The following is a 21,839-nucleotide window of genomic DNA, read 5'->3' on the forward strand; positions in this document are numbered from 1 at the left end:
TTTGAATTCTTTCCACTTATCGACCTAACAAATCACGCAAAATAAACGGTTTAACTGTCGAACGAGACCAAGTTGATAAAGTCATACAATATGGCCTGGTACTATACAGCATAAGCAGTTTGTTCAATAAAATTCATAATTTTGGTAGATCCGTCAATATGTTACAGATATTCAACCTCATCTACTCCACTGTCAATTTTATGACGCAATGCCAAATAATGTGTGGCATTATTGACAATTTAACGGCCGCTCGACCCCTGCACGACTTATTTCAGATTATACCTTGTTGGAATAAGTGTCAATTGAAAATCAGTTGGGTGGAAAAATTATTTGGCCCACGAAGGTGATAGAGAGAATGTACGTGCAAGTGTTTCTTGTATGGAAAAGGCTGCGCTACATGTTTCGTCCTAATTGTTGGTACAAGTGATAGGTGGTTTGGCGCGCGCATAATTCCATAGCGTAATATTGGTATTCATGCAGCGGCAATATTTTGAAAGTGTTGGTGTTATGAGGAGCGGAGGGGACAGTGCTTATTTCGTTCAGAAGTGAGATACCCGTGATTCTAGCTAACTATCTGAAGGAAATATACACAACTTTAGAGTTTATGACAGTGGCACGTATGCTTTCTGTCGTAATCCAAGTATTTCATTTCTCTGCGGGGTTGACATGAAGCATTAGTGCTCCTCGAAAGTAGTTCATGCCTAAACGACGCTCTAATTTGATGAAAGGCTTATCAGAAATGCGTTGTGACATAGGATAATTGAAAATATTTTACGGAAACTACGAAGGAGTTAAATGAGGGTTTTAAATATTTTACCTCCTTGTGCAGTAGTCATGATATTACGTTAAGACTTTTAAGTCATTGAATACTTTCTTACCCGTTGTTTTGCCGCTGATATGGAAACACTGTAATAGTACAAACATATTACTATTTCAAAGGTAAAGTAAATTCTGTAGGTGTGTGTGTGTGTTACCGCCTACACATTTACCTTACGTAACTACATTCATTTACTGTTCCGTTGGTTCTTGGTAGAAAATTTTATACATTAAGAAATAAAGTAAACTACTTAAATAAAATGTTTAGTTGGCGTATTTTTGCTGTATGTTTCCATTGCTATTCATATGCTTTAAATCATGCCCAATTTCAGTGTGTTGAGTGCAGTTTTTTTTTTTCTACAATTTTCTGTATAGGTATAATTAACAAGTTACATGCCAAAGTTTATTGTTTTCATACTATTCTGGGCTGAATATAAAAATGAATGAAAAGTATCAGTTTAGTGAATCTATAAAATTTGTGTGTGTTGTTGCTTGCTGTTCTTAAAGTCTTGTGGAATTTTTATGCTTGATTTACTGCATTCTTGAAGAAAAAAAATCTCAAGTTGCATTAATCGTTTGGCTGAAAGAGGGGCTAAAATTGACAGAATGGTAAACAAAAAACGATGTTATGACCTTTAGACACCACCTTCTAATGTACTGGAGTGGAAGAGGCAAACAATTTAAAATTATTTACAATTATTATGGTGCCTGTTGCACTTTATTAATTAATTAGACATCTAGTAGCAGATAAACGTGTAAGGTGTAAGATTAATAGTATATTCTTGATTTTTTTTCTTTCTTTTGGAAATCTACTCTTCTATCATATATTCCTCAGAATTACTTTTGTTACATTGTAAACAGTTCATTTTCTTTTCCCGTACAAAGTCAATCTTCTGAGAAAATAAATGACACTCAAAAATGCTGTCTGTATATTTGCTAAAAGTTAATACTTTATGGAAGGCTGAGACTCAAGTTTTGACGTGCTCTTCCAACCAAATCATTCAACTACTTGTAGATTCAGAATTTTGACCCGTATTGGAAGGTTGTTGTAGTCTTCTGTGGATTTTGTCAACATATGGAAGCCAGCTTCATAAATTAATATAACAGTATAAATTTTGTTACACATAATGTACCACAGAAATCACAATGCCAAGTAATGCGAGGCATATGTAACTTTTGACCAAAATCATCTGCATCACTACTTAAACATTTCATTAACTTCATCAAAAATTCTTCTAATGGTACCATTTTTGTTCATTCTACCATTTCACAACCAGACTATCAGTTTCCAATATAAGGTAGATCTCAGACTGCTCTGCAGATTAGTCTGTTACAACAGTCTTGCAGTCATTTTACGAGATAAGAATTGGAGGAAATGACTCGTGTTAATGTGGGCTCATGGAAATGAGAGATTCTTAGCAATGCTCGACACTTTTCTTGTAGCAGGTGTTATTGGATTTAATTGAGTGTTTTGTTGGCTCTCTCATGATAGACTGTTGATAAAACAGGAATTAATTTGTTGCTCTTTCCACTTAGTTTTGGTCCATTCAGCTATTATTTGTCAGTTAGAATTTAGCATCATTTGTCCCTTTAGTGCAGTTCTCTATAGTTTCACAGTAACTTTCTAACATTGTTATAGAACTGGCAAAACTGAAAGCTGCGATTCAACATGTCTGCTTTGATCTATAAAAGGTGGCAGGCACCTCTATTTCAATATCTTATACAACTTAGGCTAACTATCACATGACTCATTACACCTGCGGGGAAAAAAAAACAAAAAAACTATATAATATGTAATATTCGGGCTTCTGGGTGGGGACAAACAAAATCTATGACAATGAGAGTAACACCACCATTCCAAAACAAATAGTAACCCAAAAATCAAGCACACGAAGTTATCTACGTTAAAGATCATGATAAAATGCGAAAACAAAAACCATTGGAATTGGTAATTTTGCTTGACCCATATAGCTCAAATGAAGACCATGATACTAGGAACCCACACAAAACTCATAAACCTGGTACTGCAAATCTCACTTGACCTACATGGAAGGTAAAATGAAGTCTGCAGTACTAAAAACCATCACCATCAAGTTTTCAAATTCGTCCTTAAACGTACACTTACCCTATCTACCTATAATGAAGTCCACAGTACCCCTATCCACCTAAAATTAAGTCCACAATACAACAAACCAAAACTAAGTCACATGACACACACACACACACACAAATCTTCTGCAATCAGTCCAAATAACTGTTGGAACTTGGTTGTTGACGATCTTTCTCTGCCCATTGCAAATGAACAATAGCCATGACTGACAAAAATTATATTATAAAACTGGTGATTCTGCCATTGGCTGCCAGTCACTTGGTAAAAATGAACAAGCAGAGTCAAATGTATCAGAAGGTGCAGAACTGTCGTGAGTATTGGGCGACATCGTAATCAGCACACTAGAATGAACAATTTACAGTGTATATTGCTGTGGTACATTGTATTGTTACATAGCTAAGGCTGACAATGGACAGAAACAATCCATATTGGCATGAATTCATATGTTTCTCCCTGATACCTCCAGACCCAGAAAAGTACTAGGTTGAGCAGTGCATACTATAGCCTTCAGTCATGTTTCATTATAAAGTAGAACTGGTCATCAGGATCAGTGCTAATCATGGACCATGTTCCCTGTAGCATATAGGTTGGTAATGTCAGTTTTGCAAAGCCAATGGAAGGATAATATTAGTTAACCCACAGCAAGTGAGAAAGGGGTGTCGTTCTTAAAGTATTGAAATTGGCATTTCTTTACAAATTATTTTTTGTTTATTTAAGTTTTTGTCTCATCAGATTTGACACTGTTTTTTACAGCTACTTTGGAATGGAGGTTCTATTGGCAGCTGGATTAGTGTACTGTCAGGTCTAGTTTAGGTTGAAAGATGGTAGCTTGTTTGTGAGCTTTTGAAGCCAGAGAAAGTGGTATCATAAGATGATCAGCTACATTTACAGAACAGTTTAAGTTCTTGATCAGAAGACAGAGCAAGGTGGTGCAGTTGTTAGCACACTGGACTTGCATTTGGAAGGACGACGGTTCAATCCCGCGTACACTTATGCTTATATAGGTTTTCCGTGATTTCCGTAAATCACCTCAGGCAAATGCCGTGATGGTTCCTTTGACAGGGCACGGCCGACATCCTTCCGTATCCAATGAGGCTGATGACCTTGCAGTTTGGTCTCCTCCCCCCAAATCAATCCAACCCCCTGTTATTCAGAAGTCAGAGAGCACAGGTTTGGTACACTTGCCCTTCCATAAATTGGCAGTGGAAAATTGCAGCCAGACTCAAAGTCCAGTACAGCAGATAGGTGAAGAAAATGCTAAATGCCTATTTCTTAGATTATCTTGTGCAAGTGTGAAGGGGAATTATTACTTGAAATACTATGCAATAATGGGCTTATTGCTATCCTAGACTAATTCCAAGAAGACACAAAGGCTTTTGTGCAAATAAAATGTGCTTTTATTACCTATTTCCCTTCACAGGAAATTTTTGCTGGTCATCATTGTAGCTACATGGTCAGTTTGTAGGGATTCTATGTAAAAGGACAGAGGTTCAATTTCATGTCAAGCTGCAACAGTTACTGCATGAAAAATAGAAAAACATGAGTGTATTTGATTCCACTTCCTGGCCGGAAAGTAATTGCTCAACTCGCGATGCCAGCCTTCAGTGGAAGGTAGTAAAGTGCTCTAAAATGATGAGTGTTACCTTGATCGTTCTGAAATCTTAAGGCCTTAGTGGCCCATGATATTATTATTAATAATAATAATAATTAATAATAATAATAATTTATTCACCATCAAATGATTAGTTGTGTGCAGGTCTCTTTCTAGACAAACCTGTATGGACACATTCAGAGAGATTGAACTTCCAACCTTGTAGAATGACATTATCCTAAGAGGAACATCATTTTAAACTAATTTATCATGTTAGACATTCCTTGCATTTGATGGCAGTATCCTCTTGCATTTTGTGACAGTGCAATCTGGCTAGTTATGTCTGTTGTCGTGTCATTCGTTATATAACAGCCAACAAAAGTACACGACTAAAAGTCAGACATGAGAACCACATTGCTTCGAGTCCAACAATTATATGATAAGCTATGCTTCATTATCAAGAGGGTATTCATGACTGTGTTATTTACTCTTGTGGAGGAAGAGAATTTGACAGTGTCAAAGGCTGGGGCATGGTGTGTAATTCCGAGTACTCTGCACAGCAATGGATAAAACAATGTTGTGATGGTGGAGAATCCACTAAGTGTGTGGGAACTGGACATTGACATGAAAAAAAAAATCAGTCAAGGATAATCAACTGGTAAAAACAACATGGCGAAATAATTTTTTAAACATGATGTAGTTGAAACAGGCTACTGTGTTTCCTGCAGTGGCTGACACAACTTTGGGAGGCTGGAGTGCCAAGAGAAATTGTAGCTATCAAGAGAAGCTCTGTGATCATTGATTCAACTGGTTAGTGTTTTCAGAAGAAAACAGTTGTCTGGTTGAATGTAATATTTTCTGGCAGATCACAATGTTTAACAATGAATGACGGCCACTACAAGTTGGTTTTGACACCAGTTATGTCCACAAATGGCTGTCTGGAGCTGGATGTATTCCCATGGATGTAGGGTGCTTCACAGGGTACATAGCTGACTTGATGTTGTCCTCTATGCTCTTGTTATGGGTAATGTTATGACCCCATCAGCATGACAACTGTTTTCTGAGGGCCTAATCTGTTTCCAACAGGAGCAGATTCCAGTATACATTATAGTTATGGTGCAGGAGTGGTCTGCAGAACAAAATAGGGTTTCTCTGTTATTTTGACTTCCTTCTGTATTTTACCTCATGCCCATTGAAACTGTGTGAACAAAAATTAAATGGAACTTGCAAGAACACTGGTTTGACCCTGTGCCAACAAACCCCTGACTATTTGTGTAACTTTGCCCAAGCTGCTTTGTAAGAAATGGCATAAAATTACTCACCTCGTAGATTTCCTTCCTCATAGGATGCAATTTGTCATATGTAGGAGGCTTTTGGACTGGATATTAAGTGGTGAAAAAACTACATTTACCATTCTTGTGGGCCAAAAGAATCATAATAAATGTGCATTATTTGTTCAGTTAATTTATGGTTTTATAGTGTAAACAAACTACACAGTAAAACAGAAAATAATTGCCAAATTTTGTTATGATTTAGTTGCGCATCAGTATGCTGACTACAGCACTGTTCTACATAGTCACTGTACTAAGTACTGTAATATTTGTTTGTTTTGTGTTGCATTCGCTAAATATCTTTGGCACCCAACATAAAGGTAGTAGGAAGTGAACCCCATACCACAGAAGTAGTTGCTATAAGGAGTTACCTTGCTTACACGTTGGCACCTGGTTTGCTCACGTATAAGGAGGACAACACAATGATGAACAGGCAAATAGCATCTATTAAAATAATTTACTGTGAAATACTCAACTTTGAATGATGTACGATGAGGAGCTGTAGTTGAAGCCGTAGCTGTACATGCTGACCTGACCTGACCTGACCTGACCTAACCTAACCTAACCTAACCTAACCTAAGAGAACCTAACAAGAGTGAAAGAGAACTATCTAACCTATAGAAGTTCACTCTGGATTGCTGCAACAAACAAGTTTCTTGTACAGGTTCTAATAGTAAAGAACACTTTGACACTCGGTGTGTAATGTCCGATGATCACTCATTGGCAGCAGCTGTCCATCCGATGATCTCTATCACCTCGCTATAACTGTAAAATGGCAACAATTCGTCAGCAACTGTTGCTGGTGATGAACTAGGCGAGTGTGGCTATGTGCCCACATTTATCCTTGAATGGTGGAACGGTGTATATCTACGATCTAATTAGAAGATACAGATTGTTGGTATTTTAACAGAAGGTTCCCATTTAAGAATACCATCTATGTGGTGACAGACTGGAACTTTGTGGTGCCATGGGTGGAGACTGCCTGACTGATGGCACACTCTGTAGCTATAGTTGGGTACCATTTGTGACTGGAAGCACAGCATCCCTTCCATGGAGTTGGGGGGGGGGGGGGGAGGTATTGTGACGAACAGTACAAATAAACACTGTACAGTTAACTTGTTTGTTGAACCAAACACCAGATGGCACAGAATACAATTAGAAAAAGTACAGCCAAAGGCAATACAAAGTCCATAATACAGTTCTTATCCAGCACAATGTTGTAGATTGGTAGTGTAACAAAAACTGGTCCAACAGCACAGCAGTCCCTAAATTTAGGGTGCAGCAAACTATGATGACAGTGAACAGCATGATGAAGGGTGATTCTAAGAAACTGGCATTGGCCTAGATGTTGGCTGGCAGTTGTTACGGGCATTGTCGGCACTAGTGTTGAAGTCAGCAAGCACATCCAGTGTTATAGTCTCACACACTGATGTTGGACACAACTCTGCGGCTTGTGTGTGTGTCATAGCTCAATGCAAAGAGCTGTGATTGTGGCATGCTGGCATGATGAACTGCTCGCGTGACCGCGCGTTGTACCCCTCTGTTAGTGCGGCAGGTAGTGATAAATGTGTACTTAGCATACTCCTCCCCTCCTGGAATGGGGTTGGGAATGGAGGAATGCCAAATCATGTCCTGGTCCCATGCTGAGCTGAGAGCAAGGTGTGCATTCTCCACAACTGCAGCCCTGCGTGAGGAGCCAAGAGCCACTGGTTTGTGGGCCCCAAGTTTAGGGCTGCTAGTGGTCTGGACAGTGATGGCTGCACCTGGTGGGCCAATTTGGGAACACTGGTGTGGTGCCTGAAGCTAAAGCCAATGGCAAGATGACATATGGTCTCCTGAGTTGTGGCTATCCCTATGGTGTGTCGTCTGTCCCTGTCTTGGCTGCTATATCTCAATCTGAAGCTGCAGTCTGCTCCACAGTGAGAAAGCTGGAGGCGAGCCTGGATTCTCCGCCTGTTGCTGCGGTGGCCTGGAACAGCTAACAGTGGAATGAGAAAGGGGCGGGTGGAGAAGGGAGGGGGCTGGGGGGGAAGTGGACTCTAGAGTGAGCTTGTCTTCTGCTGACTGCTGAGAAACTGGGGAGTGATGGAAGGAATAGTGAAAAGTTAAATGTGGACTGAAATGGCATAAATGTCGCTGGTTCTGGGATCAAGAGAGAGTTCGGTCTAGTGTGAAGTTCAATATCTAGTATGCAAACCCATTGCCCTCATTGCTGATGAATGATAACAGGTAAAGACTGAGCTTGTCAGCCAAACCCTTGGGCTCAAACCTGTGTGCTAGGTCAGAACTTAGGTGTAGGAGGAATGACCGGAGGCCTGTTTTGTGTTGATCAGCAAATACAGTAGAGAGTAGGGTTGGCATCCCTGTAATAGCACCGACAGGCTCTTGTCGCCATACAGTGTCATTCTATTTGGACTCTAGAACAGTATTAGGGCATCTTCTACAGTTGCATATTGCCTATATTTTTTCATTTGATGTTTGAATGTCGGAACCAACCCCAGCTTCTCCATTCAACTAGAGATGAAAAGGAGGGGAACATAAATGCTTTACTCCATTCGTAGTTGACAAATTCTCAGAGATCTTTGTCCACAATTGTGGACCATTGTCAATGATTTACATCTACATTTACATCTGTATTCTGCAAACCACCATGAGATGCATGGCAGAGGCTATGTCTCATTGTACCAGTAATTAGGGCTTCTTCCTGTTCCACTCATGTACAGAGTGCAGGAAGAATGATTGTTTGAATATATGTGTGCATGCAGTATCTATCTATTCTACTCTTATCCTCACGATCCCTGTGTGAGCGATATGTAGGAGTTTTTAGTATATCCCTAGAGTAATCATTTAAAGCTGGTTCTTGAAACTTTGTTAATAGACTTTCTCCATATGATTTATGTCTGTCTTCAAGAATCTGCCAATTCAGTTCCCTCAGTATCTCTGTGACACTCACCTGTGGATTAAACAAACCTGTGACCATTGGTGCTGACCTTCTTTGTATATGTTCAATATCCCCTGTTACTCCTGTCCTGCATGGGTCTCACACACTTGAGCAATATTCTAGGATAGGCCACATGAGTGATTTGTAATCAATCTCTTTTTGTAGACTGATTTCACTTCCCCAGTATTCTACCAATAAATCGAAGTCTGCCACCTGCTTTACCCACAATTGAACCTGTGTGATCATTCCATTTCATATCCATACAAAGTGTTATACCCAGGTATTTGTATGAGTTGGCCGACTCCAACTACATCTACATCTACATGATTACTCTGCAATTCACATTTAAGTGCTTGGCAGAGGGTTCATCGAAACACAATCATACTATCTCCCTTCCATTCCACTCCCGAACAGCGCGCGGGAAAAACGAACACCTAAACCTTTCTGTTCGAGCTCTGATTTCTCTTATTTTATTTTGATGATCATTCCTACCTATGTAGGTTGGGCTCAACAAAATATTTTCGCATTCGGAAGAGAAAGTTGGTGACTGAAATTTCGTAAATAGATCTCGCCGCGACGAAAAACGTCTTCGCTTTAATGACTTCCATCCCAACTCGCGTATCATATCTGCCACACTCTCTCCCCTATTACGTGATAATACAAAACGAGCTGCCCTTTTTTGCGCCCTTTCGATGTCCTCCGTCAATCCCACCTGGTAAGGATCCCACACCGCGCAGCAATATTCTAACAGAGGACGAACGAGTGTAGTGTAAGCTGTCTCTTTAGTGGACTTGTTGCATCTTCTAAGTGTCCTGCCAATGAAACACAACCTTTGGCTCGCCTTCCCCACAATATTATCTATGTGGTCTTTCCAACTGAAGTTGTTCGTAATTTTTACACCCAGGTACTTAGTTGAATTGACAGCCTTGAGAATTGTACTATTTATCGAGTAATCGAATTCCAACGGATTTCTTTTGGAAGTCATGTGGATCACCTCACACTTTTTGTTATTTAGCGGCAACTGCCACCTGACACACCATACAGCAATCTTTTCTAAATCGCTTTGCAACTGATACTGGTCTTCAGATGACCTTACTAGACGGTAAATTACAGCATCATCTGTGAACAACCTAAGAGAACTGCTCAGGTTGTCACCCAGGTCATTTATATAGATCAGGAACAGCAGAGGTCCCAGGACGCTTCCCTGGGGAACACCTGATATCACTTCAGTTTTACTCGATGATTTGCCGTGTATTATTACGAACTGCGACCATCCTGACAGGAAATCACGAATCCAGTCACACAACTGAGACGATACCCCATAGGCCCGCAGCTTGATTAGAAGTCGCTTGTGAGGAACGGTGTCAAAAGCTTTCCGGAAATCTAGAAATACGGAATCAACTTGAGATCCCCTGTCGATAGCGGCCATTACTCCGTGCGAATAAAGAGCTAGCTGCGTTGAACAAGAACGATGTTTTCTGAAACCATGCTGATTACGTATCAATAGATTGTTCCCTTCGAGGTGATTCATAATGTTTGAATACAGTATATGCTCCAAAACCCTACTGCAAACTGACGTCAATGATATAGGTCTGTAGTTCGATGTATTACTCCTACTACCCTTCTTAAACACTGGTGCCACCTGCGCAATTTTCCAATCTGTAGGTACAGATCTATCGGTGAGCGAGCGGTTGTATATGATTGCTAAGTAGGGAGATATTGTATCAGTGACCCATTGATATTATAGTCATAGGATACTATGTTTTTCCTTTTTGTGAAGTGCAAAATTTTACATTTCTGAACATTTAGAGCAGGTTGCCAATCTCTGCATCTTATTGAAATCTTATCTTGATCTGACTGAATATTTATGCAGCTTCTCTCAGATAGTAATTCATTATAGATACGGCATCATCTGCAAAATTTAACTATAGATCATTAGTATACAACATGAACAGCAAGGGTCCCACCACACTTCCGTGGGGCACATCCGAAGTTACTTCTACATCTGAAGATAAGGCTACATCCAAGATAACATGCTGTGTCCTCCCTACCAAAAAGTTTTCAATCCAGTCACAAATTTCACATGATACCCCATATGATTGTACTTTTGACAAGTGTGGGTGCAGTACTGAGTTGAATGCTTTTCAGGAATCAAGGAACACTCTATCTACCTGGTTGTCTTTATCCAAACCTTCCAGTATGTCATGTGAGAAAAGTGAGAGGTGGGTTTCACATGATCGACGTGTACGAGATCCTTGCTGGTTGGCGCTGAAGAGGTCATTCTGTTCCAGATAACTCATTATGTTTGAGCCCAGAATATGTTCTAAGATTCTACAAAAAACCGTTGTCAAGGATATTGGACTGTAGTTTTGTGGATCACTTTTACTACCCTTCTTGTAGAGAAGTTGACCTGTGCCTTTTTCCAAGAATTGGGCATAGCTTTTTGCTTGAGGGATCTGTGATAGATTGTAATTAGAAAAGGGCTATCTCAGACAAAAATTCAGTATAGAATCCGACAGGGATACCATCAGGGCCTAGAACTTTGTTCAACTTTAACGATTTCAGCTGATTCTCTACACCACTGACACTAAGACTTATTTCATACATCTTTTCAGTGGTTCGAGGGCTGAATTGGGGAAATTCCCCTGAGTTTCCCTTTGCAAAGAAACATTTGAAAATGGAGTTAAGCATTTCAGCTTTAGCTTTGTCACCCTCAATTTCAGTTCATCTCGTTTGCTAGTGACTGTACACCAACTTTGGTAACACTTACAGCCTTTACATATGACCAGAACTTCTTTGGATTTTGTGAAATGTTATTCGACAGTATTCTGCTACAGTATTCATTGAAGGCTTTACGCATTGCTCTCTTGACAGCCAATTGTGTTTCATTCAGCATTTATCTATCTATAGCCCTATGCTTTGTTTTACACCTGTTATGCAGTAATCTCTGTTTCTTCTGAAGTTTCTTTACAGTGACCGTATATCATGGAGGTATTTTCCTTTCTGGACTAGTCTACTGAGTACATATCTACCCAGTACATGGCCAACTATTTTTTTTTTTAAACTTGAGCCACAGTTCCTACACATGCTCCTGACCTCTGCTGAAAGTTTTAAGCTCCTTATTGAGATATGACACTACTTATTTTTTTTATATAATTTACTGAACACACACATCTTTCTGCTTGTTTTAGTTGCCCTTTGCCCTTTGTACTTTGGTAATCGTTGTTTCCACAACCACATCTTAGTTACTGATAAAAGTTTCGATGTGGATATCCTCAAAAAGGTCAGGTCTATTTGTTACCATTAAATCCAATATACACTCCTGGAAATGGAAAAAAGAACACATTGACACCGGTGTGTCAGACCCACCATACTTGCTCCGGACACTGCGAGAGGGCTGTACAAGCAATGATCACACGCACGGCACAGCTGACACACCAGGAACCGCGGTGTTGGCCGTCGAATGGAGCCAGCTGCGCAGCATTTGTGCACCGCCGCCGTCAGTGTCAGCCAGTTTGCCATGGCATACGGAGCTCCATCGCAGTCTTTAACACTGGTAGCATGCCGCGACAGCGTCGACGTGAACCGTATGTGCAGTTGACGGACTTTGAGCGAGGGCGTATAGTGGGCATGCGGGAGGCCGGGTGGACGTACCGCCGAATTGCTCAACACGTGGGGCGTGAGGTCTCCACAGTACATCGATGTTGTCGCCAGTGGTCGGCGGAAGGTGCACGTGCCCATCGACCTGGGACCGGACCGCAGCGACGCACGGATGCACGCCAAGACCGTAGGATCCTACGCAGTGCCGTAGGGGACCGCACCGCCACTTCCCAGCAAATTAGGGACACTGTTGCTCCTGGGGTATCGGCGAGGACCATTCGCAACCGTCTCCATGAAGCTGGGCTACGGTCCCGCACACCGTTAGGCCGTCTTCCGCTCACGCCCCAACATCGTGCAGCCCGCCTCCAGTGGTGTCGCGACAGGCGTGAATGGAGGGACGAATGGAGACGTGTCGGTCTTCAGCGATGAGAGTCGCTTCTGCCTTGGTGCCAATGATGGTCGTATGCGTGTTTGGCGCCGTGCAGGTGAGCGCCACAATCCGGACTGCATACGACCGAGGCACACAGGGCCAACACCCGGCATCATGGTGTGGGGAGCGATCTCCTACACTGGCCGTACACCACTGGTGATCGTCGAGGGGACACTGAATAGTGCACGGTACATCCAAACTGTCATCGAACCCATCGTTCTACCATTCCTAGACCGGCAAGGGAACTTGCTGTTCCAACAGGACAATGCACGTCCGCATGTATCCCGTGCCACTCAACGTGCTCTAGAAGGTGTAAGTCAACTACCCTGGCCAGCAAGATCTCCGGATCTGTCCCCCATTGAGCATGTTTGGGACAGGATGAAGCGTCGTCTCACGCGGTCTGCACGTCCAGCACGAACTGTGGTCCAACTGAGGCGCCAGGTGGAAATGGCATGGCAAGCCGTTCCACAGGACTACATCCAGCATCTCTACGATCGTCTCCATGGGAGAATAGCAGCCTGCATTGCTGCGAAAGGTGGATATACACTGTACTAGTGCCGACATTGTGCATGCTCTGTTGCCTGTGTCTATGTGCCTGTGGTTCTGTCAGTGTGATCATGTGATGTATCTGACCCCAGGAATGTGGCAATAAAGTTTCCCCTTCCTGGGACAATGAATTCACGGTGTTCTTATTTCAATTTCCAGGAGTGTATTTCCATCATCAGTGGGGTTCCTAACAATCTGTTCTAGGTAGTTTTCAGAAAAAGACATTTGGTTAAGTTTCACGGGATATCTTATCATGCTCACCAGTAATGGAACTGTAATTTTCCCAGTTAACTGCTGGATGATTTAAGTATCCACCGATGATTACAGTATGATTGGGAAACTTACATACAAGTGAACTGAGGCTTTCTCTGAAGTTTTTGGTTGCACCTGGAGACGATACTGGTTGGTGATAAAAGAATCCAATTATCATTTTATGCCCACCCCTGATACTGAGTCTTGCCCAAACAATCTCACATGCAACTTCAATTTGTATCTTGGTGGAGTTGAGATTCCCCCCCCCCCCCCCCCCCCTACTGCGACAAATACACCACCTGCATTTATCATTGACTTTCCTTTCGATGTACACTTTCCCCAAAAATCTCACTGCTATCAATTTCAGGTTTCAACCAGCTTTCTGTATTTAGTATTGTGTGAGCTTCACTGCTTTTCATGAGTGCTTCAAACTCTGGCACTTTGTTACAAATGCTTTGTCAGTTTACCCTTAGGATTTTAATACTACCACCTGCAGGAGGCCCCCCACCTGGGCTCACGGTTCTTTCGTGAGTTTGTGCGTGGCTCACCCAGGGCCCCGAGCTATTGCAGCTCATTCTTCATTCCCTAACTGCATTTCCTTCTCCCTGCCCCCTCCCTCCCTGTCCCCGCTCCTTCCCCATTGCCACCTCCTTCCCATCTCTCAGTCCCGCCTGCGGGTCCGGGGGTTAGAATAGGCCCGAGGTATTCCTGCTTGTCATAAGAGGTGACTAAGGCCGATATTACACTACCAAATTTCTTTGCCCAATATCTTTGTCAAATATCTTTGTCAAAGAAATTTGATGGTGTAATAGGGAACTTTACTGATTGCTGAATCCAGAGAGTGCTGTGTGCACAACGACCATATATGTGAAATTAGAGAGGAGGTCAGCGTTGGCCGTAATATTGATGGTTTCTTGACAGCAAAATTTATTTTCAATCACATAGTGATCATTTTCAGTGCTGTGGTGTACAAATTAAACTCATAGGCACTGGTGTCAAGTTATCAGTAACCAAAGCGTGTGATCATTTCATAAGCTTTGGTCACTGACACCAGTGCCTATGAGTTTAATCTGTACACCACAGCACTGAAGATGATCACTATGTGATTGAAAATCGATTTTGCTGTCAATAAACCATAAATATTACAGCCAAAACTGACCTTCTCTCTAATAGGGAACTTTGGCAAATGTCGTCAAATATTTGATCAAATCTTGAGCATCGCTGTAGATTTGATCAAAGAATTCGCTTGTCTTCTGTTCACTGGAATGTGACATGTTACCACGTGGAGCGCTAGCATCACTGCAGCATTCTGTCATCTGTAGTGTTTTTATAAACATTGACGGTAAATACAATTGGTGTGTACCGACACTACAAAATTAATAGAGATGTATGGAGCTGATGAAGCGCTTTACAATGTGAGGCACCCTGAATACAAAAATAGATTAAAAAGATTGGAGACCTAACCTAACCCAAACCTCTCCTGTAGCAAGGAATCGGAGTGTTACAGTCAGCCTGTCTTCTGCAGATATAGCAATCCTTAAGTGAGTATTGTGCTTTGTGATATGAGGATACACTTCACTGAGCACGTACAGATATGTATGCTCATCCATTCTTAAGTAATTGATGTACGATCTGACGTCCTCCACTATAAGCTCACGTAACAAGTTTTGTTGAATACTTTTATCGTGCCGTCGTAAAACCCACTGTTCATCCAGGTATGTATGCGAGACTGCCATTTAAAATTTTGGAATCTTGTGCCAATGACTCCTACAGTTACTGACTGGCAGTGTAGGCACCTCCACTGTCTGACATAGTCTTTCATACTGTCTGTAGAAGCACCTGTACATATTGTAACCACCACAGGAATATCTCACCTACTGAAGCACCACTTAAGGTTGAATCTGACAACATATTACTAGGACATTATTCCTGTCACATATCTTGTCCATTGTCATTCTGGATTAGTCTTTTTTTTATGATTACCCATGTCTCATTTCCAACCTACCATTTGGGGCTAGATGTGGTTGAAGTTAAGTTTTCCAAATGAGTAATCAATGGTGAATTGCTCTTCATCACATCATTTCCATTTGAACTATTGTTCTGCCAGTTCATCCCCATAGGGTAACTACTGAACTGAGGCTGTCACTACTGATTTTTATTTCTGTTGGCAGACCCACGATTAAAATACTAATTTTGTTTCTTCTGTTTATGCTTATTGTGGTAATTGTAACCATTGTTACTACTATCATTATTATTGTTATAGTGGTGTGTTTCAGAAGGCGAGATACACTGGTGAAGTATCAGCGCAGTAGCAAGTTGCGTATTTAGCTTTCATATTTGTTTTGTAGTTTGATTCTTGATTTCTTTCTGAGTGTTCGTGCGCTTGCATATTTAATTACATAAAATCCTTGCGTATTCTCGTATTTGAGAGGAGTAATATTGCTTATTGATAGCCGTAGAGTATAAATTCGCGGAGTCGTTTGATATTAGCAGTAGGATGGATAGAGTGAGTGGCGGACTGCAACGCGTTCGCGTCGCTCGAGGCGGAGTGCCAATGTGGAGGCTGGCCTCACACGTTCATCCTGTCAGTTGGCAGGTGGCCGCTCCTTCAGCAGGGCCCGAGCAGCCAGCAGCCACACGGGGGCAAAGGCTTGCTGGTTATTGGGATATCCAATGTTAGGTAAGTGATGGAGCCCCTTAGGGGAATAGCATACAGGGCTGGAAAGAAATCCAACGTGCACTCAGTTTGTCTGCCAGGGGGCCTCATCCAAGATATGTAGGCGGCCTTGCCTGTGGCTATCGAGCGTATGGGGTGCAGTCGTCTGCAAGTAGTTGCTCACGTCAGCACCAATGATGCCTGTCGCTTGGGTTCTGCGGCGATCCTCAGTTCGTACAGGTGGCTGATGGATTTGGTGAAGACCGCTGGCTTCGCACGCGGGGTGCAAGCAGAGCTCTCTATTTGCAGCATTGTTCCCAGAGTGGATTGGGGTCCTTTGGTTTGGAGTCGAGTGGAGGGTCTCAACCAGAGGCTTCGTCGACTCTGTGACGGTCTTGGCTGCAGATTTCTAGACTTGCGCTATTGGGTGGGGAATTGTAGGACGCCCCTAGATAGGTCAGGGGTGCTCTACACAAAGGAAGCAGCTACTCGGATAGCAGAGTTCTTGTGGCGTGCACATAGGGCTTTTTAGGCTAGGCAGTAGTGCGAGGTGTCCTGATGAACACTCACCAGTCGACATGCAGGCAGGGAAATCAGGACGCACTCAATGTAAAGACACTTCACCTATCAAGATATTTGCAGTAAATTTTCAGAGTGTTCGGAATAAAGTTTCTGAATTTACTGCCCTCTAGGAAGCGTGTGGCGCGTGAATTATTCTCGGGACTGAGACCTGGCTGAACCCTGAGATAGGAAGTTCTGTGAAATATTTAGTGAGGGTTGGAACGTGTATCGGAAAGACAGATTAGACACAGTAGAAGATGGTGTCTTCATTGCAGTTGACAAAAATTTTGTGTTTACTGAGGTCGAAGTAGAGTGTGATTGTGAAGTTATCTGGACACATTTAACAGGGCTAGGGGAAATAAAGTTAATTGTGGGGTGTTATTACCGGCCACCAGGTTCCACCGTGACAGTTCTAGAATCATTCAAAGGGAGTCTACATTCCGTATCCCAGAAGTACCCAGATCATGCTATATTAGTCGGAGGCGACTTCAACCTACGTAGTATAGACTGGGATGTCTATGGATTCATTACAGGTGGTGCAGACAAGCTGTCATGTGAATTACTTTTGAACACATTATCCGAAAACTGTCTTGAGCAGCTAAATCGACAGCCAACGCGTAATGGAAATATTTTAGAACTGGTAGCTACGAACAGACCAGGCCCCATCGATGGTGTCAGTGTTCAGACAGGGATTAGTGATCATGATGTTGTCATTACGACTATGGTTACAAAAGTTAAAAAGTCGGTCAAGAAGGCTAGGAGAGAATTCTTACTAGAAAGAGCAGATAAGCAGTTGTTAGCATCCCACTTAGTAAATGAAATGACTTCATTTACTTCCGGTATAATAGATGTGGAAGAATTATGGGCAAATTTTAAACACATTGTAAATCACGCATTGGACAAGTATGTGGCGAAAAAGTGGGTTTCGGCCGGAAAAAACCCACTGTGGTCTAACAGCGCAATTCGGAGAATGCTCAGGAAGCAAAGGCAGTTGCACTCGCGGTACAAGAAAGATCGGGATAATGAGGACAGGCAAAAGTTAGTAGAGATTCGTGCTGCTGTAAAAAGAGTGATGCGCGAAGCATTCAACCACTACCACCATCATACCTTAGCAAAAGATCTTGCTGAAAACTCAAGGAAATTCTGGTCTTACTTAAAATCGGTTAGCGGGTCGAAGGCTTCCATCCAGTCACTCGCTGATCAGTCTGGCCTGTCAGCAGAAGACAGCAAAACGAAAGCTGAAATTTTAAATTTAGCATTTGAGAAATCTTTCACGCAGGAGGATCGTACAAACATACTGCCGTTTGAGTCTTGTACAGATTCCTGTATGGAGGACATAGTGATAGACTTCCCTGGGGTTGGGAAGCAGCTGATTGGGTTGAAAATAAATAAATTGCCAGGTCCTGATGGGATTCCAATTCGGTTTTACAGAGAGTACTCTACTGCATTGGCTCCTTACTTAGCTTGCATTTATCATGAATCTCTTGCCCAACGTAAAGTCCCGAGCAACTGGAAAAAGTGCAGGTGACACCTGTATATAAGAAGGGTAGAAGGATGGATCCTCAAAATTACAGACCAATACGGTAACCTTAACATCGGTTTGTTGCAGGATTCTCGAACATATTCTCAGTTCGAATATAATGAATTTCCTTGGGACAAGAAGTTGCTGTCCATGCATCAGTATGGCTTTAGAAAGCATCGCTCCTGCGAAATGCAACTCACCCTTTTTTCATATGATATCTTGCAAACCATGGGTGAAGTGTATCAGACGGATGCCCTATTCCTTGACTTCCGGAAAGCGTTTGACTTGGTGCCCCACTGCAGACTCCTAACTAAGGTACAAGCATATGGGATTGATTCCCAAGTATGTGAGTGGCTTGAATACTTCTTAAGTAATAGAACCCAGTTCATTGTCCTCGATGGTGAGTGTTCATCGGAGGTGAGGGTATAATCTGGAGTGCCCCAGGTAAGTGTGGTAGGTCCGCTGTTGTTTTCTATCTACATAAATGATCGTTTGGATAGGGTGGATAGCAATGTATGGCTGTTTGCTGATGATGCTGTGGTGTACGGGAAGGTGTTGTCATTGAGTGACTGTAGGAGGATACAAGATGACTTGGACAGGATTTGTGATTGGTGTAAAGAATGGCAGCTAACTCTAAATATAGATAAATGTAAGTTAATGCAGATGAATAGGGAAAAGAATCCTGTAATGTTTAAATACTCAATTAGTAGTGTAGCGCTTGACACAGTCACGTCGATTAAATATTTGGGCATAATATTGCAGAGCAATATGAAGTGGGACAAGCATGTAATGGCAGTTGTGGGGAAGGTGGATAGTCGTCTTCGGTCCATTGGTAGAATTTTGGGAAGATGTGGTTCATCTGTAAAGGAGACCACACTAATACGACCTATTCTTGAGTACTGCTTGAGCATTTGGGATCCGTATCAGGTCGGATTGAGGGAGGACATGGAAGCAATTCAGAGGCGGGCTGCTAGATTTGTTAGTTGGTAGGTTTGAACATCACGCGAGTGTTACGGAAATGCTTCAGGAACTCGAGTGGGAGTCTCTAGAGGAAAGGAGGCACTCTTTTCGTGAATCGTTACTGAGAAAATTTAGAGAACCAGCATTTGAGGCCGACTGCAGTACAATTTTACTGCCGCCAACTTACATTTCACGGAAAGACCACAAAGATAAGAGAGATTAGGGCTCGTACAGAGGCATATAGGCTGTCATTTTTCCCTGGTTCTGTTTGGGAGTGGAACAGGGAGGGAAGATGCTAGTTGTGGTATGAGGTACCCTCCGCCACGCACTGTATGGTGGATTGCGGAGAATGTATGTAGATGTAGATTTCTGTGGTGGTTGCAATTGGTACAGGCGCTACAGCTAGTGTTATCTCCTATGGATTGTATGAAAGATTATGTCACACAATGGAAGTGCCTACACTGTCAGTCAGCAATTGTACGCTCTCCGTTACCATCACCTTGGTAGTAATTATTATGCACACAATTTCTGAGCCTTTAGTTATGATCAAGAGTGTCACTGTTTTTACCATTTTGGTAGCACACCTTGGCATCTTCATTTATCAGATGAATGGAATCTATTACTGTCATGAACTCCTCAAAATTTGACTCCAACACGGTAATTAAATTTTCTTGAATATATATAACTATTTTGGCCTTCGGTATCCGGATAACATCTCGCCGTGATGTTGGATTGTTCCAATATTTTGTCTTCCTTAATCTTCCCTGGACAGCACCTGATAAGTACTGGAATGCATGTTCAAAGTCATCATAACTCTTACCATACTCAGCAACACTTGTTGCCCATAATGATCTGTTTCCTGGTTGTATCTGGTCACAAATGCAATCTTTAGTGCATTAGTCCATGAACTCATTGCTCCTCTAAAAGCCTTAATGAATGTGGTCAGCTGCATGCCTTTCTTATCAGGTACAAAGACTTGAAATTCATGGTGCCTGATTAGGTTTTCCTCCATCATTACATGTGCAAACTATGGCACTGCTCCCAATGTCACACATGATGTTAGGTGATTTGGCATTGCCCGATTGCTTTGCATTCGTGGACCTTTCCTCTGTAGCAGTTCAGATATTCTTCACTTAAGTGAAATCTCTTTTGACATCACATAAGTGTTTAACTGCATTCCGCAAAACCAGAAAGTCTTGGCTTAGTTGGTCATTTGATCACTGAGCTTCTTAATCCACTGGAGTGTCCAATCTTGGTTGTAATTCAGCCACTTCAGCAGAAATCTGCCCTACGACTTCTTGAATCTTTACATCGGCTAGCTGCACAATCTGTGCTTCTGTGGCAGCCAACCAAGTATTAAATTCATAAGATAAGATCTTACGTTGGGTTCTGTTTGCTAAGTGATAGTTTTATCTTGATCAAAAGTTAGCTGTTCAGCCTTCCAGGTTAAATGTTCAACAGTTTTGGATAAATCATTTTGATCTCTCCGAAGACTATTAACATCCAAAGAAAGTTTGTGCACTGATTATGGCAAACCCATACTGTTGTGTTTGTACCATGGGTAGCAAAGGAGAGGATGTTATTGTGACTGGTATTCTCTTTCTACACACAAATGCACATGTGGATTAATACAGTCCTTTATTTACATGAACAGATAGCTTCTGCCTAACTTTAACTGAGTCCATGAGCCTGTAGTTGTCCTCTGCAGACAATATCGGTAATATTGTTATGTCACAATCCGGACGCTATGTACTGGTGCAGACTGCGCCGAACAATGCCGCTCCACGAATGAATGACAGATGCCAACCTGTAGTAGTGACTTGAGTTAGGGAGTCTGGCGACAGATTTTGCCAGCACATTCCTCTCCCCTGAAATGTCGCACCATTGTCGTGTAGGGAAGATAATGACGACATCAGCGGGGGGGGGGGGGGGGGGGGCAGGACAGTGGACGTAGAGATGAGCTGGGAGCTGTGACTATGGGGGACAGTGTACTCCCAACTGTATCCTACCATCTGGCTTGCAAGGCAACAAGAACACCCTCCAGAAAACTGCTGCCAGGGCACATGTCCAGGCCTGAGGATGCATCCTGGAGCGATGATGGTGATGGTGACAACAGATCCATGTCTATCAGGTTGGCAAGCGGGGTGGGGGTGGGAAGTGCATAGTCTCGTCCGTCCGCTCCTCCAAGGTGCCGTGGTTGAATTTGGTTCTGTGGCTGTGCTCAAACCATCGGGACCTGCAATAAAGTACATAAATGAGCCAATGCGTTCCTGGATCATGCCTATTTCCCAGTGCCCATGGTTGCCACAACCCTGAAAAGAACGAGATCACAGCGTGCAAAGCAATACTTGCAGACCATTGGCGGAGCTGGATGCTGCGGTGGCTGTACCAAGTGTAGCAGTTGCCAATGGCGGTGGCCATGCAGAAGTTCTGCCGGTGATGATCCATCTCATGGGTGAGGACAATAGGAGGAGAGAGAGAGAGAGAGAGAGAGAGAGAGAGAGAGAGAGAGAGAGAGAGAGA

The 21,839-nt window shown here is 42.5% G+C and overlaps 1 protein-coding gene across 1 annotated transcript in view; it reads left to right on the top strand.

Moving 5' to 3' along the window:
- Positions 1 to 745: 745 nt before the first annotated feature.
- LOC126174834 (E3 ubiquitin-protein ligase TRAIP) overlaps positions 746 to 21,839 on the top strand; it is a 224,806-nt gene continuing 203,712 nt past the window's right edge. Inside the window, exon 1 of the mRNA XM_049921214.1 lies at positions 746 to 939. The gene's annotated coding sequence lies outside the window, so the exon portion shown is untranslated. The remainder of the gene's footprint in view (positions 940 to 21,839) is intronic.

The sequence above is a fragment of the Schistocerca cancellata genome, chromosome 3 (genome assembly GCF_023864275.1).
Source record: "Schistocerca cancellata isolate TAMUIC-IGC-003103 chromosome 3, iqSchCanc2.1, whole genome shotgun sequence".
Classification (NCBI taxonomy): Eukaryota; Metazoa; Arthropoda; class Insecta; order Orthoptera; family Acrididae; genus Schistocerca; species Schistocerca cancellata.